The sequence below is a fragment of the Phocoena sinus genome, chromosome 10, assembly GCF_008692025.1.
Source record: "Phocoena sinus isolate mPhoSin1 chromosome 10, mPhoSin1.pri, whole genome shotgun sequence".
Taxonomy (NCBI): Eukaryota; Metazoa; Chordata; class Mammalia; order Artiodactyla; family Phocoenidae; genus Phocoena; species Phocoena sinus.
In genome coordinates this window covers 12,240,755-12,259,120 of record NC_045772.1, presented here as the reverse complement: position 1 = coordinate 12,259,120, position 18,366 = coordinate 12,240,755, and positions in this window count along the sequence as shown.

The following is an 18,366-nucleotide window of genomic DNA, read 5'->3' as shown; positions in this document are numbered from 1 at the left end:
GCCTGAAAGCCTTTTCTTGCTTTCCAGAGCGACCGGCATCCTGATGGGCTACTCGATGGGGATGGAGGCTGGCCCCCAAGAGAGAACACTCTCAGCTCTCTAACGTTTTTATAAGAAATTAAACCTCAAGAAGAAAAGCCCGGATCAATTTTATCCAAAATGAGTAAGAAGCAGAGAGGATGGCTGCCGTCCAGGAGCGTGGGGCGTGGAATTCACAGAGACAGCTAAAATGAAAAATCCCATTTGACAATGAATATTCACTCCACAAACACGGAGCTCTCTGTGTCCCCAGACCAGCCCTAGGAGCTGGGGGCAGATGAAGAAGGCTCTCAGGGAATCTTGGGGGATGGGAAGGACACACAGGGAAGGGGGTGTACTGCAATTCGGGGAAGTAATTGCTGATGACAGAAGGAAAGGTTTCTCAAAAGAGGTAACAATTATAGCTGCCTCTTAGGGATTTATAGAATTTTCCAGGGAAGAACTTCCTGGAGGTGGAGAATCATATTATTCTACTTAATATAAGTGTAATTATATTTAATATCAAAGTTCTTAGCTCAGCGCCTGCCATATCATCGGCGCTCGATATAGATGAGCCATTAAAATATTATTACTAATAATTTTCATCCTTTTATAAGTTTAACTCCAACCAAATCCCCCCCAATTTTTTTTTTTTTTTTAATGCTTATAATTACTGTGGGCCCTTGACATTCACAAGAGATAAGACAAGAGATCTTTAAGAATCCCACACTGGGAAATACTGTCGCCAGCATAAACTGTCCTTCTAAAGAGGAATGTGAAACTGCTCTCTTGGACGTTTAGTCCTGTAAGTCAGGACTGGAGCCATTTCTGCAGTTACTGACGTGCGTTCCATCGCTCATCAGACTGCCTTGAGTCCTCATTCAGTTGAGCTGTTCCTGGAGTCGGCTCAGCGGCTCCCTAGAGCTGGGCGGGGAATCACTTCTGGTTTCCACTGAGAGCATCTATTGTGGGTTCATTTGGAGCCGCAGATCTAAGCCAGGGCTGAGTTCCCCTCTCCTCTCTTTAATCCACTCCCTGCTTCCATTTTTTTCAGACTAAAAGCCAATCATGTTTCAGACGTCTTCATCCTTCTTCCCATGATTAGCACTAGCAATTGGAATTCTTTTGAGACCGTTTTCCTGAAAGGAACAGTGTTTATCACCAGGTGGCCAGGCTAGGCTCACTCATTAGCTCAGTTCCCTGCTGACACTTTTTTGCCCCATCAAAAATATAAACTGTTAAAATTTTAAAAATCGTTGCAAGCCATGGACCTTTGGATCACTTGAAATGAGACCAGATTGCATGCTAAACCCTTGAATGTCAAGGACATCTTGGGCTTTCTGATTCCCCTCCCCCTCCCAAATGCAGCCTTTAAATCCCCTAATGTTCCACACCACCTAACACACATGCACACACACACATGAACATGCGGGCACGTGCCGCCATGCACATACAGGTTCACACATACACACATGACCACACATGCGCATATAGCACATGCTTGCACACACCGGCTCACATGCATGCTTGCACACTCAGACACTTGTCATCACACTCACACAGGAACACACATTCAGGCTCGTGGCACCCTGGCACGCACACATCTCCCACCACACATATCTGCACATATACAAATACACACACAGGAACACACATGCATTCACAACCACGCACACTCACACACACAGAGACGTACTAACGCTCGCATGCATGCGTCCACACAACCTGCCTGCATGGCTGTCCCCGTACACACACGCATGCAGACACAGAATGCATGTATGCAAGGCACACTCTTGCGCGCCCATAACATGAATGCACGCACAGACACAGCAGGCACAGGCCTGCCCAGCACTCTGCCAAGAACAAGTGAGGAGGCGGAAGAGGAGAAGGTAAGCACATCATTCTCCTTCTAGTTCAGATGACTTCTTTTCCTTGGCACCAACTTTTGTTTCGACATCTTTGTTATTTTTTTAGATCACAAAGACACGGGACTGGAACCAAATCCCCAAGTTTTACTGATAGGAGATGCGATTTCTAGCAACGAATCTGCTCGAACAAAATGACATATCAAAAGAAGAACTTAGAGGCATCTCAGCGTATTTGTTGTATCTGCAGCACCCCAGTGCCCCTGGCCGCCTGCAAGGAGGCCACACAGCTGAGGGAAATACACTGGACTAGAAGCCCTGCTCTTGCTCCTAGGAGCTCCGCCACTCTTTTGCTGTGTATACTTGAGCAGTTCGCTCCCCATCTCTTGTCCTTCCAGCTCTGACGTTTGAAGATTCAGGTATCTCTGTATAACAGGTAGAGGAATGTCCCCAGGGTCACGTACAAAGAACGCAAGTCTTGTAGCTTTCATCCCAAGGTCATAACTAGGAGGCTTCTCACATTTGAATGTGCATACGAATCGCCTGGGGACCTTGTTAAAATGCAGACTCTGAGTCAGTAGGTCTGGGGCGGCCCTGAGAGTCTTTCTAACAAGCTCCTTGGTGACACCAACACAGCTGGACCCCGATCACGCCTTTACTAGAAAGGTCTTATGCTCTCCCACATTTTTTTTAAAGGTAAAATGAGGTTGAGTTTTGTGCCCCTCTCACTCACTGGCTGGGACAGGGATGATGTCATCTTTTCACATCTTCTCCCCCCAGCCTTTGGCTCTGGGTCTCCCCAGTGCCACCCACCTCGCTTTCCCAAGCCAGGCCCTCAAATTGCACCCCCATCTTTGGAGATGTGGGTTGTCAGAGGGATGGAGAAAGTCTGCATTCCACCAGCCTCGGAGCTCCTTACAAACCTGGGAGGCAAGTCCCTTCTCTTGCAGCCTCAGTTTCACCACCTGGAGAAGAGGGGGTTGGACTTGATCTCAGCCCTGGCCACACTTTAGCTCTGGCAGAGCTTTCCCCAAGTACCCTGGCCTGGGTGCCACTCTCCAAGATTTTATTTAATTGGACGGCGGTGAGGCCCAGGAGTGGGTGTTTCTAAACAGCTGCACAGGGGATTGTAACGGATGCCAGGGTTGAGAATCACCGAGCCGGTGCTCATTAAGGGTCAACCCAGCGCTGACTGTCAGCGTGTGGTCCAGCGGCCAGGTCTGCACACCAACCCCACACCGTCAGGTGCAGGGCTCAGGAACAGCGCCGGGAAGCCTCTGAAGGATTTTGGCCCAGCTTTAGAGAAGGTCACTCCCCTCCCATGGGAAAGAGTTCTTGAAGTGACGCTCAGGATGACGACCCCACCAGCAAGTTGAACTTTCTTTTCTGCTGACGGGCACATGATGTATTTAATTAAAGACTCAACCCCACACGTCAATCACCTGCAGACCTCCCCCACCAACGCACCTTCCCACGGGAGGACTGGAAACAGCACTTCTGTGTACACGTGGTGGGGAGGAGAGCTGGTCCAAGGCTGCTGCCGCCGACACCGGGAGTTAACCTGACATCCTGGCCAAACAGGGGGCCCAATTAGCTAGACCCCCTTGACTTCCTCACAGCAGAGTCCCAAAAGGAGCCATGAAAAGGTCTCCTTGAAGCCAGCTGGTGGTATGGCTGTAGAGTCCCGTGGTTTCCATGGCGACCTGTCTCTTCCTAAGGCTGACAATGGGCTCTATCATCAACAGGATTATTTCGGTATTGGAGAAGCCCAGTCCAGTGTGGGTCAGTCGGGCCCCTCTAATTCAGCTCCGTGATGCCTGCTGCTGGCTCAGGGCACATCCTGGTGGCAAGGGACAGAGATGCCAGATGGGCAGCAGCCCTGTCCCCATCAGCGCCCTCGGAGGATGGGAAAGCAATCGTTAGGATAAGGACAGTCAGTGGGGACCTCTCCATGGTCACTAGCAGGGTAGGGTGGTGGCCCAGCACTGGACACTGGAGCCAGACCACCTGGGGTTCACATCCTGGCTCTACCACCTAGTGGCTGGGTCACTGTATGCAAGTTACTTGATAGCTCTGGGCCTCAGTCTCCCCATCTGTGAAGTGGGGATAACAGTACCATCCTCTGAGACGCTACTGAGGATTATGAGTTAATTAAGAGAAGTCCTTGTAACAGTGTCTGGCACATCGTAGCCTCTGGGTTTCCTCTCATTATTTATAGCGCCATCGTCCTAGGTAGTGAGACAGTCTCCAGGTTAGAAGGGCTCTGCCAGGGGGCCCCAGTCTCCCCACTGGCCAGGGCTTGACCTGGGAGAATTTTTTTTTTTTAATAAATTTATCCATTTATTTATTTATTTATTTATCCTTGGCTGTTTCGGGTCACCGCTGCTGTGTGCGGCCCCTCCTGCTGCACAGCATGGGCTCCAGGCGCGTGGGCTTCAGCAGTTGTGGCTCGTGGGCTCTAGAGTGTAGGCTCAGCAGTTGTGGCTCACGGGCCCAGCTACACCGCGACATGTGGGATCTTCCCAAGCCAGGGCTCAAACCCGCGTCCCCTGCATTGGCAGGCAGACTCCCAACCACTGAGCCACCAGGGAAGCCCCAGACCTGGGAGACTTTTAGTTATCCTGATGTCCAGTGCACCCCCAGGTGTACAGTGGAATCTCTGAGGGTGGGGCTCAGGCATCAGTCTTTTGGAAAACTCTACAGGGAGTGATAATAGCCAAAGATAAGAAAGGGTAGAAACTTGGAAGCATTTGCTCACATAAGTTTCCCCAGTAAGTTCATGAAATCAGAGTAGAATCTGGGGACGGGGGACCAGATGAAGACTAATATTTGCACGGTCCTAGGCCCCTTCTGCTCATTTATTCATTCCACAAAGACTTAAGCTCCTTCAACCTGCTCACGGCACGCACACAGCCCGGAGTGAGGCAGGGACCCTGCCTTACTGACTCGTGGGGAGGCAGACACGCATCCAGTTATCATATCTGAGATCCCAAGTGGCCGTGAGGGCCGTGAAGAGTGAGTGGCCTAAGTGGTCAGGGAAGGCTTTCCGTGTGACTTGAAATCTGAAGCATACAGAGAAGTTAGAAAGCGGAAGGGGACGCATCCGAGGTGGAAAAATCCCACACGGGCCACAGATCCCTGGGCCTACCCAGCATGACACCTTCAAGAAAGCAAAAGACGGGTGGCATGGTTAGAACTGTGAGAGGGAGGGAAAGCGAGGGTGAGGGAAGCACTGCAGCTGAGCAGGGCCTGGCCCCGCAGGGGTGTGGTGTGGGGATGGTACAGGCCAGCTGGGCCGTGCTCCTTTACCCAGGCAACGCAGCCACTGATAGGTTTTAAGCAAGGGATGGCATGATCGGATTTGCAATTTAAAAGATCCTTCTGGCTGCTGTTGGGAGAACAGACTGTCAACCTCACAACGGTGCTGTCAGCTAGGTCGATTAGGCAAGTGATGAATCTGAGGCCCAGGAGTCTGAGTCACTTGTCAGGGTCATGAAGCTAGCAAGTGACAGAGGCAGGACTGCAGCCCAGGTCTTCACACCCATGTCTGGGTTCTTTCCACTCCCCTCCCCATCACGGCTCCCCCTCTGGATCCTATACAGCCCTCTCGTCCCCACTCTCTCATTATAAATTCCAGACTCCCTATGAGGCCAGCCTGTTAATCCATGTTGGATGACATTCTTTCCCAAAGCCGCTGTAAAGGTGGACATTCATTCTTCAGGGATCGATCTGACTTTGGGAAGCAGCCAAAGGCTGTGGCAGCCAAACTTGGCAGGATAAAGTGGGTGATTGTATTGGTCACCTATAGCTGTGCAACAAATTACCCGAAAACCGAGCAGCTTAAAACAGCAAAAAAAAAAAAAAAAAAAAAAAACCACAGCAGCAAACATGTAATATATCTCACAGTGTCTGTGGGTCAGGGATGTGGGAGCAGCTCAGCTGAGTGGTTCTGGCTCAGCGTCTTGCATGAGTCAGAGTCAAGATGTCAGGCAGGGCTGCAGTTATCCCAGGGCTGGACGGGGGCTGGAGGAATCACTTCCGAGGTGGCGCCCTCACGTGGCAGATGCCGACGCTGGCTGCTGGCTGGAGGCCTCAGGCCTCTCCACGTGGGCTTCTTCATGGCTGCTTGAGTGTCCTCACAACATGGCGGCTGGCTTCCAGTGCAAGTAATCCAAGCAAGAGCAAGGAGGAAGCTGCGATATTTTTTATGACAGTCTCAGAAGTCACACATCATTTCTGCAGTGCCCTGTTGGTCACTCAGTGTGGGAGGAAAGTATATAACAGTGTGAATACCAGGAGGCCTTCTTGGAGGCTGCTACCATGGGGACCCTCTTGAGGATGTGGTTTGGGTTCTAAAACTACAGAGACAGAGATGGGTTTTGGGGCTTCAGCAGAAACTATTTCACCTCCTCCTAGAGGACTTGGGGAATCACGCAGAAAATGTAAGCAGTCCCCTTTGATGGAACCCAGATCTGCCAGCACCGATTAGGCACCGACTCTGCGCCAACCCATATCCGTTACCTCATCTCACCTTCACAATGCTGCTTGCAGCGGGCAGTTTGGTTTCCCCTATTTCACAGACGAGGAATCTGAGGCCCAACCCAGAAACTGATCGGGGATCTGGCGTCATCTCAGGAACACAGTGGCCAGGACCACCCAGGCTTGGAACTCATGCTCGGAAAGTAGAGAGAAAGAGATTCCCAGGCACCAGAATGTGGGGGGAGGAGGCAGGGGAAGCCCGCTGCTGTCTTCTTTCCTAACCCTGGGATTGGGTGGTACACCTTCAGGCTGCTGGGCAGAGACCCGTGCACAGTGCTGTGGGGACCATTAGCTGGGGTCCTGAAGGCTGCAGAGGGCGCATTAATGGGCTCATGGGGAGCATTTAATAGAGACTCTTGTGAGGTGTAGACAGGGTTAAGGGAAATCGACAAGGGACGGTGAAGCACCCAGGAACCTGGCAACAGGTGGGAGCCATTATCACCCCCAGGACTGGAGGGGCCAGGAAGGGACAGTTCCCAAATCAGAGGGAGTTGTCATTATCATTGTCACTGCAGGAGAGGACAGACTCACAGGATCTGTGGCCTGTGGCCTATGGCTGGGCCATTTATACCCACCCACTGGAAAATGATGGAGATGAGACCCCTCCCCAAACCTGAAGTAAGTTCAGAACAAAAACCCAAAACAACACCGCTCTAAGACCACTGCCTGTAATTGGTGTCAGTGGGTTACGGAGTTATTGCAAATCTGCTTGCGAATTCGCTGTTCGCTTTGTATACTTTGAAACACAGAATCTAATAAAGAACACGCACGCAGAGCTAGTCAACGTCAGATGGGTGACTAGAAGCCCCTCACTCTGCTGCACCATGACCCATCCTGGCAAGGAACACTCAAGAATGGGGTCTGCATTATACGGATGTCCAGTAAGCACACGAGAAGATGCTCAACATCACGGATCACCAGGAAAATGCAAATCAAAACCACAGTGAGATACCACCTCACACCCATTAGGACGGCTAAGTGTCCAAAACACAGAAATTTACAAGCATTGGCGAGGCTGTGGGCAGCCTGAAACCCTGTTGGTGAGAGTGTAAACTGGTGCAGCCACCGTGGAAAACTGTATGGTGGTTCCTCAAAAAGTTAAATTAGAATTACCATATGATCCAGCAATTCCATTTCTGGGAATATACCCAAAAGAATGGAAAGTAGGGTCTTGAGCAGATACTTGTACGTCCATGTTCATGGCAGCATTATTCACAATAGCCAAAAAGTAGAAGCAATGCAAGGGTCCACGGATGGATGAATGGATAAGAAAAATGTGGTCCCTCCATACAGTGGAATATTATTCAGTCTAAAAAAGGAAGGAAATTCTGGCAATGCTACAACGTGGGTGACCCTTGAAGATGTTATGTTGTGTGAAATAAGCCAGACACACACACACACACAAAATGCCGTATCATTCCACATATACAAGGTATCTAAAGTAGTCAGATTCATAGAGACAGAAGGTACAGTGGTGGTTGCCAGGGACTAAGGGGAGAGGAAAAGGGGAACTCTTGTTTAATGGGCACAGAATGTCAGTTTTACAAGGTAAGAAGTATCCTAGAGATGGATGGTGGTGACGGTTGCACATATGAATGTACCTAATGCCACTGAACCGTGTATTTAAAAATAGTTAAAATGATTAATTTTATGTTATGTGTATTTTACCACAATAAAAAATTGAGGAAAAACCCTCCCCATCAAAAAAGAAAAGAATGGGTCTCTTGTTCCCTGGGACTCCAATCTCAAGACAGCCCCTGGCCATCAGGTCCTGATTCTCCAGGGAGACAGGGGTGAAAACACCCGGGGGGCTTCCCTGGTGGCGCAGTGGTTAAGAATCCGCCTGCCAATGAAAGGGACACGGATTCAAGCCTTGGCCCGGTAAGATCCCACATGCCGCGGAGCAACTAAGTCCGGGTGCCACAACTACTGAGCCTGCACTCTAGAGCCCGCGTGCCACAACTACTGAGCCCACGTGCCACAACTACTGAAGCCCGTGTGCCCAGAGCCTGTGCTCTGCAACAAGAGAGGCCACGACAATGAGAAGCCCACGCACCGCAACGAAAAGTAGCCCCCGCTCGCCGCAACTAGAGAAAAGCCCGTGCACAGCAACAAAGACCCAACTCAGCACCCCCCCCCAAAAAAAAAAAATATATAAAAGACACCCAGAGGCAGGAAACTCGGGTTTATACTGAGCTGTTGGGACTTGGGGGAGTTGGGAATACAACGGTGACCCCCCCGCCCCGCCCCAGCAAACCCCCCAAATGAAAGCACCGAATCCTAGCCACTAGACCACCAGGGAACCACTCAAACCCCCCAAATGAAAGACAACCCTCACAGAGCTCATAACCGAGTGAGCTAATCACAGAGGGAATCACAGAGGGAAAGGGAAAAATGCAACTCTGGGAAGGGCTGTTGAAGGACAGGAGGGTGGGGGGAAGGCTAAGTGCGGGATGCATGGGGAGGGAAGGGTTGAACTCAGCTTACAAGGAGGCAACCTGGGAAGAATAAAATAAGAATACCCGCCCCTCCAAGGACCTCGTTTACTTTTTCAGGGGAGGAAGGGGCTAGGGAAATTGATGGAAAGCGGAAAGGTCAGGAAAGAATTAGGTGGCAGATACGGCTGGGCCTTGAGCGTGGCCAGAATCACAGATGCGGGGCCCCGTCATCCTGAGGCCCGCTCCTGGGAGGCACTCGCAGCCCAGCCAGCCGCCCAGGGCGAGGTTCCAGCCAATGAGCCATTTTAGGGCCTCGGCCCCTCCGCGGGGCGGGGCAGGGGGTGTGCGGGAAAACGCGCTGCTCGGCTACATCCATCAGGCCTGGAGCCCGGCCCCGCCCCGCTCGGCGGCTCAGGCCCCTCAGCCTGCTCCTCTGAGGACCGAGGCCTGCTGTCCTGCTGGCGCGCTCCCAGGGCCAGCCCTCTGTGAAATGGAGTCAAGGTCTGGGACTCTCTTGGCCACACGCTGAAACCAGTCCCCAGCCCCTGTGAGCCGCCAGCAGCCCCGCAGACAGTGGCAAGTGCCCCCTCTTCTCAGGTCCCTCCACCCGCCACCTATGGTATTTGCCTGGACAACAGAGCAGATCAGACCTCTCCCCGGATGCAAACCAGTCAAAGGCTCCCCACCTCACTCGGCAAAACCCCAAACTCCTTCGTGGGGCCTCATCCCCTGCCGCGTTCCCACTCCGGCCTTCTGCTGCACCCCACCCACCCCGCCCCCGCCCAGGTATGCGCCAACCTCAGGGCCTTTGTACCTGCTTTGTCCACTGACTCTTCCAGACACACGTTGTTTCATCTGTCACACCACCCAGGTCTCTGCTTAAATCTCATCTATTCACAGAGGCCTTCCATGACTACTCTGTCCAAAATGGCCTCTCTGCTACTCTTTAAAACCACTGTCTGCTTTTTTTCCTTCATACTACAAATTGTATGTATATAGTTTATTTTACTTATTATCTGTGTCTCCCCTAGAATGCAGATTCCATGGGATCGGAAAATTGGTTTTGTTCCCTGCTACATTCCCAGTGCCTATAGAATGCTCTGGCATAAGTAGGTCTACTATATAGAAGATCACATAATCGCAGGTTTCTGAGCGGCCACTTAGGAAAAAACCTCTTCTGTAAATGCTGGTTGGTGTGTCTATTCTGCTAGGGCTGCAGAAATGAAAAACAGTACCTTCCTCCTTGAAATTTAGAATATCACACTCAGGATAGGAAAAGAGTCTGACATGAGTAAACCACCATCAATAACACCAAAAAAAGCCCTCTTCATCTCAAATTCAAAGAGCACCTGTCATTTCTAGTTAGCGGGGCTGGATAATTTCTGAAATTGATGGACGTTTATAGCATGCACAAGAAGAGCATCTTTGCAACAGCAGAACCTTTTATCTGGCTCACAGGCAGCTAAAAACATCCCCAGCCCAGGCTTGTTAGCTCTTTACTGAGGCTAATTTTCACAAACATTATTTTGAACGAAGGCCAGAGTGGGAAAAGCGTGCCTCAGGGTTCAGGCACATCTTGTAGCCAGGTGTTCCGGGGAAACTTGTTTCTCCTCTTCAAGCCTCAGTTTCCTTTTTAAAATTTTTTTCCTATTTCTTTTCTTCCTTCCTTTCTTTCGACTGTGTTGGGTCTTCGTTGCAGTGCATGGGCTTCTCATTGCGGTGGCTTCTCTTGTTGTGGAGCACGGGCTCTAGGCACACGGGCTTCAGTAGTTGCATTGGGTTCAGTAGTTGTGGCCTTGCGGGCTCTAGAGTGCAGGCTTAGTAGTTGTGGTGCATGGGCTGAGTTGCTCCGTGGCATGTGGGATCTTCCTGGGCCAGAGCACAAACCCGTGTCCCCTGCATTGGCAGGCGGATTCCCAACCACTGTGCCACTAGGGAAGCCCCAAGCCTCAGTTTCTTTATCTTCGATGCGGGTTTGTGTGAACAAAGGGGGCTGGACCAGATGACCTCTTATTGCTTTAAGGCTCTTAGGCTGAACCCAGAATTTCAAGAGCACGTCCTCATCCATGTGCTAAGTCCAAGTGGCTTGCTGCCCTTGGGGGCAGGGTACTCAGAGGAGTAATCCCAAAGAATGCCCCCTCTTCCCCGCCAGCGAGGCAAGGCTGGGCCTGGGGGCCTCCTCCCCGCCCCTCAGGACCAGGATCCCTAACCAGCTCTAAGTCACCTCCCCTCCCTCTACCTTTCCCTCTCTGACCCCATCCACTTCCTCCCACATGCTCAGCTCACTACACTCAGCCCCCATGCCTTCTTCTCAAGCGTGCCAAGCCGGTTACAGCTTCGGGGCTTTGTACTTGCTGTGCCCTCTGCCTGGAATGCACTTGTCCCAGGTGTCCCTGTGGCTCCCACCCGACCTCCTTCAGGGTCCTGCTCAAATGTCTTCTCCGGAAGAGGCCTCTTCTGACCCTCTACCTAACAAGCACCCCGGACACCTCACATCTCCATCCTCTGCTTTGTTTTCCTTCACAGCACTAGTTGCTACCTGCCCTGACTGCCCCCCCCCAGAACACCTGCTTCCTCAGGTGTGGTCTCATTCATGGCTGTACCCCCAGCACCGAAAACATGGCACATAGTAGGTGCTCAAAAGGTAATTGTTGGAGGAGTGAGTGAACAGACGAAGATGCAGAGCAGGAGAAGGGAAGTCTCCTCCACCTCCGCCCTCCCAGCCCCTGGTCCTGCCCAGTAGACTCCTCGGCCTTCAGGGGGTTCTGAGACACCCACCCCGGCCACAGGATGGTCAAGCTGGGGGCGTTCTCAGAGACCCAGTTGAACCAAGGGGAAACTGAAGCCTGGAGTGAAGAAGGGGGTTCACTCCCTCAGCCCCATGATGTCACAGAGCAAGTTATCTTGAGCACTTTTCCTGATATCAAGAACCTGGGGTGGGGGGGGCTTCCCTGGTGGCGCAGTGGTTAAGAATCCGCCTGCCAATGCAGGGGACACAGGTTCGAGCCCTGGTCCGGGAAGATCCCACATGCCGCGGAGCAGCTGGGGCCGTGCGCCACAACTACTGAGCCTGCGCTCTAGAGCCCGCAGGCCACAACAACTGAAGCCTGCGCGCCTAGATCCCGTGCTCCACAACAAGAGAAGCCACCACAATGAGAAGCCCACACACCGCAACGAAGAGTAGCCCCTGCTCGCCGCAACTAGAGAAAAGCCTGCACACAGCAACGAAGACCCAACGCAGCCAAAAATAATAAATAAATAAAATAAAAAGAACCTGGGGCATCTTCACCTGCATAGGCCACCCCAACCACAGGGGCTGGGCCTCCAGCCACCCTCCACTCAAATGTGACAAGATGCCAAAGGATGCTCCTTCCTGTCTCAGACCAGGAGCCCCCTCCACCTCCAAAGGGGAACAGGGATGGGCAGGAGTTGACAGTGTTGAGAGTCTGCTGGGGGCTGGGTATTTTTACATAGATGCATCTTCTCCTGTCACCTGCACCACAACCCGGTGGGGTAGGAGCAATTGTCCCCATTTTATGGATGAGCAAATTGAGGCCCGGAGAAGTGAAGAAGTGTGCCCAGGTCACACTAAGCCAGGAATTGGCACCGCAGAGCACTGATCTGTCTGTGAGAAGTTAGAGTCTGTTAAAAGCCATTTAAGGCTAGGGCTGCAGCCCCCGGAGCTCCCTGCCCCAGTGGGAAAGCCGTCAGTCAGCGGGGAGCTCATCCCCTCCTCCCACCCACTCCACCTGCCAGTGTCACATGTCACCGGAGGGCGCGGAGCTCGCGGGGGCGCCTCCCCTGGGAGGCCATGCAGGGAGCCCTGGGAGCTGCACCTTGTGGGTGGCTGGGTTGGGGGGGTGCACATGCTCAGGTGCACGCACGTGCTCTCTTGCTCTCTTGCTGTTTCTCTGAAGCTTCCCTGGAGGCAGGTCAGCCTGCTGGGTCAGCACGCCCCAGACTGGGGCACACAGGGAGAAGCCACCAGTGTCAGAAATGGCAGGAAGCCATGGAGGCCAGCCAGGCCAGTCCCTCCACCCTTGTCAATCTAATCTAGAGCCCTGTATGTCAGACTCGGGACAGGCATGGTATGAGGTCGGGCCCTTCCAAGAACATACATTGAATATATCCCTTTAATGCAAGGGATCCAGTGTCAAACACCTGGATTAGAATCTGGACTCTTTCCCAGCTGGTTGACCACAGAGAATTTCTTGCCCTCTCTGAGCCTCCATTTTCTCATCTGCTTTAAGACAATTTTTACTGAGCTCTTGCTTAGTGACAGACAAAGGCAATGGAGCCAGGATTTGACCCCAGACACAGGATATGCTTCTACAAATGTTGCATGAGTGGGCGGATGGACCAATAGGCAGGCTGACAAGTTGGTAGGCAGAGCAGTGGGAAGTGCGGTGAGGAGACGATGGGTGGAGGAAGGTGGGTGAATGGGTGGATTGGTGGGGAAGTTAGGAAGAGGATAGATAGGTGGATAGATGGATAGGTAGACCAATCGACAGAAAGGGAGATAAGTTTTTGGGTAAACAATAGGTAGATGAGAGAGAGTGTAAGATAGGTGGATGGACGGGTGGACACGTTGGATGCATGAGAGATGGACCAATAGCAATCAGACAGAGACTGGTGGCTCTTCAGACCAGTGGATGGATGGATGCGTGCATGGATGGATGGATGGATGGACATGTGGGTGAGGTAATTGGTTAGGTGAGTGGAAAGATGAATGCATGGACCAATGGGAAGGAAGATAGAGAGGTGGATGGACGGAAGACCAGAGAGTGGATAGACGGTGGATTTCCTCCCCCTTGAACTGAAGCTGAGGAGCTGGTAGTGGCCACTACAGAACTACCATGAATACCCTTCTGTCACTCCCATCGCTTGCTCCACTGGCCTCTTCTGTGTCACTTGAACCTGACAGGCAGCCCCACTCGCTCTGCCCGGAGCCACATGGTCACCCGCTCACATCCTGTTGGACCCTTTATGCCGCACCTTTGTGGCCCCCGCAGCAGCCCTGTCCCTGCGTCACTGATTACTTTCTGACACGCTTTCCCAGGCACTCATTTTGCTATTAACTGTCTTCCTCAGGACCAGAATGTCTCTTTGGGGCAGGGGCTGTGTGTTGGGTTCCCGGCACATGGCTCACGATGGGTGGTATTATTTGCGGTTATCCAGTGGTGTCATCGTGCTGGGAACAGGCGATAGTGCTGGGCACAGGGCTCGTTGCTTACTGGGCACAGGGCACGCATGAGGGAGACAAGGTCATCATCTAGTTTACGGAGGAACGTGCGGAGGCTCAGAGAGGAAGGTGTTGGCTCAAAGTTTCAAAGCAACGCTGGGACCAGAAGGTGCCAGAGTCAAGTCCAGGGTCATCCCGTGAGAGTCATGGAGTCTGCGGAGTCCCAGCACTGCCATCATGAGACCTTGACCTTGGGTAAGTCCTTCCTCTCTCTGAGCCTCAGTTTCTCCATCTGTAAAATGGGACAGTAGCAGCCTCGTTTTTGCAGGGCTGTTGTGGGGACTGAGAATGCTATTGGGTGTGAATGCTTTATGTGGAGAACTGTGCTAATGTCACTGGGTGTTATGGTGCCACCGTGCCCCCACGTGCCCGGGTAGGGAGATCGATGGTTCCCAGACAAGCCCGGGGCCCCAGGCTTGGTTTAGGAGGATCCAGGGTAATGCTGGCTCAGGATCAGGGATCAAGTCCCTCCTTTCCAGGCCGCTGTTCCTCCAGCTCCACCGGACACTGCCTCCGGTGATGTCTCACAGCTGTGGGGATGGGGCTGGCTGGGAGGAGCGAGGCGGGCAGGGAGAGGAAGGCCTCAGAGCTTTCCCAGGCTGAAGGCCACCAAGGAGCTGCTCTCGAATTCCTCCAGCACAGCTGGGCCGCAGCGGACATGGTTTTCCCAGACCCCGCTGGCCCCTATCTACTGGGGATAAACATGCCCCCCTTCACCCCCACTCTGGAGGGGGAGGGGAGGTTCTGTGAAGAGGTGGACTCCCTGGGAGTTGCCACTCTCTGGGGCAATTCCAGGCCTCAGTTTCCTCACCTGGAAAATGGGTTTGGATTAGATGATTCCACCCAGGCTGCAGCAACTCCAGGACTTGCCCAGGGGACAGCTCCCTCCACCCCACCCCCCCATACAAAGGGGGCAAGTCGTTTCCTAACTCTGGCCGCAGGCTCCACATCTGTAAAACGGGCTGGTTGAGCTCAAAGATCTTGGAAGTCAGTTCCCCCTCTGCCATTCTGTTATAACTGAAAGAGGAACAAGGGTTACAACTGGGAAGGAAAGAGCACTTAGTGAGCTCCAAGTCTATGCCAGGTGCTTCTTGGACATTATCTCATCTGTCTGTGTATTCGTTTCCTATGGCTGCTGTAACAAATTACCACAAACTTGGTAGCTTGAAACAACACGCTAACATTAATTACCTGACAGTTCTGGAGGTCAGAAGTCCAAAATCAGTCTCACTGGGCGAAAGGTGTCAACAGGGCTGGTTCCTTCTGGAGTCTAGGGGAGAATCCTCTTCCTTGCCTTTTCTAGAATGGATGCTGACTTAATTTCCACATCACATGGGCTTTCTGCCCTCTGCTTCTGCTGTCCTGTCTCCTTCTTCCCGCTCTGACATTCCTGGATAACCCAGGATAATGCCCACATCTCAAGATCCTTCCTTGAATCACATCTGCAAAGTTTCCTTCACCAAGTAAGGGAATAAAAGTGTTTTGGGGATTAGGATGTAGATACCTTTGGAGGGTCATTATCCCACTTACTACACCTGTCACCGTAATCTGTCGTGGGCCTCAGTTTCAAATCCCAGCTTCTGCCACTTTGTAGCTGTGTGACCTTGGGCAAGGACTCAACCTCTCCAGCCCTGTTTTCTCACCTGTAAAATAGAGATAATGGCAGAGGGCTGTCAGAGATAACGCAGGGAAAGCTCTGAACACGGCCCGACTATGGTGCTGGGCAATGTGTACAGTGACCGCAGTAGGGATAATAATAATAATGGCAGCTCTTGTTTGTTAAGGACTAACTTTGGGCCCCGTGCTGAGCTCAGTATTGAGTTTATGTAGGTGAGCTGAACAGACAAGATCCTGGCCCTCGTGGAACTTATAATAGAGCTAAGAAGACAGACAGGACAAATAATCACAAATAATTAGGTAATTACCAGAGAGGCCCAAGGTCACACAGCTGGGAAGAGGAGAAATGGGTGGTATTCACACCCAAGTCTGTCTGATTCCCAAGCCCTTATTTTTCCATGACACTCCCAGTGTTGGTTTGTGCGTCCCCAGCACCCCTCAGGAGGCAGGCACAGAGTAGGTGGTCGGTGAACCTCCCCCAAGGCTGGTCGAGGCCAACACAGGACCAGAAACAGAAAGGGACTTGCCAAATGCAGACCTAGATCTCTGGGCATCCTGCCCAAGGTTCTTCCCAGGGGAGATTCTGAGACGTAAAGTAGTAATGACTGGTGACAGACGGTGCTGCGCCAGAAGGCGGGAAGGACATTCTATGCGCCCCGATCTCATTCAGTCTCCGTGATGCCCCAGGAGAAAAGACTTGTTATCCTGCTTCCCTAATGAAGAAACTGACGTCTCAAAGTCATATGGCGTGCCCAGGGTCACCGGGCAAGCTAATTGCCCAGCAGAGCCCAGGACACTCACTAGAGAAGGGTCTAGCGTGGAACCTCCCAGTTCGTTTGCCTGACCTTAAAACCGGTCCCTAACCCTGGCATACCCTGCCTCCTCCATCCAGCTGGCGGGTCTGCAGTGGGAGTGTATGGTCCTGTGATCTTAATCCTGGGGTGGAATTCCGCCTGAAGACAGTCTTCAGGGAGATATGTGGCCCGCTGGCGCCACCTAGTGGTCGTATGGAGATATGCCACGTCCCCCGGGGGATCATCAAGAACCTGCAGAGGCACTGGGAGAGATGAACACAACTTCCTCATCCTCCATCCAGCTGGATCCTTTAGCAAGTCGACAAGGCTGGCCTAAAAAAGTGATCAAAATGACCGTGATCATCTTGCAGCTGAGGAAACTGAGGCCCAGACAGGGGAACTACACACCTAGCCAGTCGAACTACATAGCCAGGCAGTCAGGGGCAGACCCAGGCGTCAGGAGGCAGGGCTCGCCCTGTGCCTGTCCAGCTTCTGGGAGACCAGAACGAATTAACTCTTCGTGGTGCCTCTGTGGGGAGGACCAAAGCAAAGAGGGCCTTCCCCAGGTTTCCACCAAAAGCTAGAGGCCAAGTTGGGACTCCAGGCAGCCTGTCCCCCTACCCCGCTCCATGCCAGGCTTATGTATGGGTAGGCCATGGAGGACCAAAGAGGGAGGGTGTGTGTGCTCCTCCAGATCTGGGCTTGCAGGGCTGACAGCCCAGGGCTAGGAGGAGGTGTTGCTGGTCGGAGCTGATTATAGGCTGAGTCCTGAGGGTGGGAGAAAGCAGGCTGGAAAGAGAAACAGACTGTCCAGGCTGAAGGGGTAATGAAGGCTCCTCCCATAGAGATGTAGGACACACATGGCTGGAGAAATCCCATGATTCTTAGAGAACCGTAGTCCTTGCCCTCAAGAGCTTAATCTTGCCTTGATTTATTCGATCAACAATCACCGACCACCTACTCTGTGCCTGCCTCCTGAGGGGTGCTGGGGACGCACAAACCAACACCACCTGCTCTGCAGGATCCCACAGCCCAGTGGGGAAGACAAATAGATAACAGACCATGAGAACAAGACGAATCGGTGAGGCCCCACCTTGGCCTCTGCAGCCAGACAGATCTAGCTGCTGATACTAACAAAAATAGTGGTCAGCACTCATTGATTGCCTACTATGTGCCAGGCCCCGGTGTAAGCACTTTCCATATATTAGCTAATTTGGTGAAATCCAGACTCTCTCATACTTGCTGTGTGACTGTAGGCAAATTACTTAACCTCTCTGATCCTTGGGATTTTCATTGCAAAATGGGAGCCATAATATCTACCTTGCAAGAGTCTTGTGGTGTTTAAATGAGATGATGAGTGAGTGAGTGAGTGTGTGTGTGTGTGTGTTTGTGTGTGTGTGTGGTGCCTGGAATACAGCAGGTACTCCATAAATGGTTGTCACCATCAAAATAAGTGCCATAATGGAGGGACGCTGGAGGAGTCACACAACCTCATGCTTCTGCTAAGTGTCATCTTAGGGTTGGGGATAGTTGTGTCTGAGGTCAGGAGAGGATGGAAGGGAGCAGGTTCGAGCAGACCCCTGCAAAAGGAGGGGAGACTTGGCCAGGGCCTGGGAAAGGTGGGGGTCCTGCCTTCTCCTCCGCCTATTGTCCCCCTTCCCCTCTGGGGCTCCCTTGCTCCCCTCCATTCCCACACTCTCTACCCTCGGCCAGGCCTCACTCTCTCCTGCCTGGACCCACATTTCTACTGATTTCTCTTCCCGTCCCTCTTCCCTGCAGCCAGAGGGAGCTTCTAGAACACAAATCTGTCTGTCCCTGTCTCTCTCCTGCAAGCTGATCCGCTCCCTACAGGA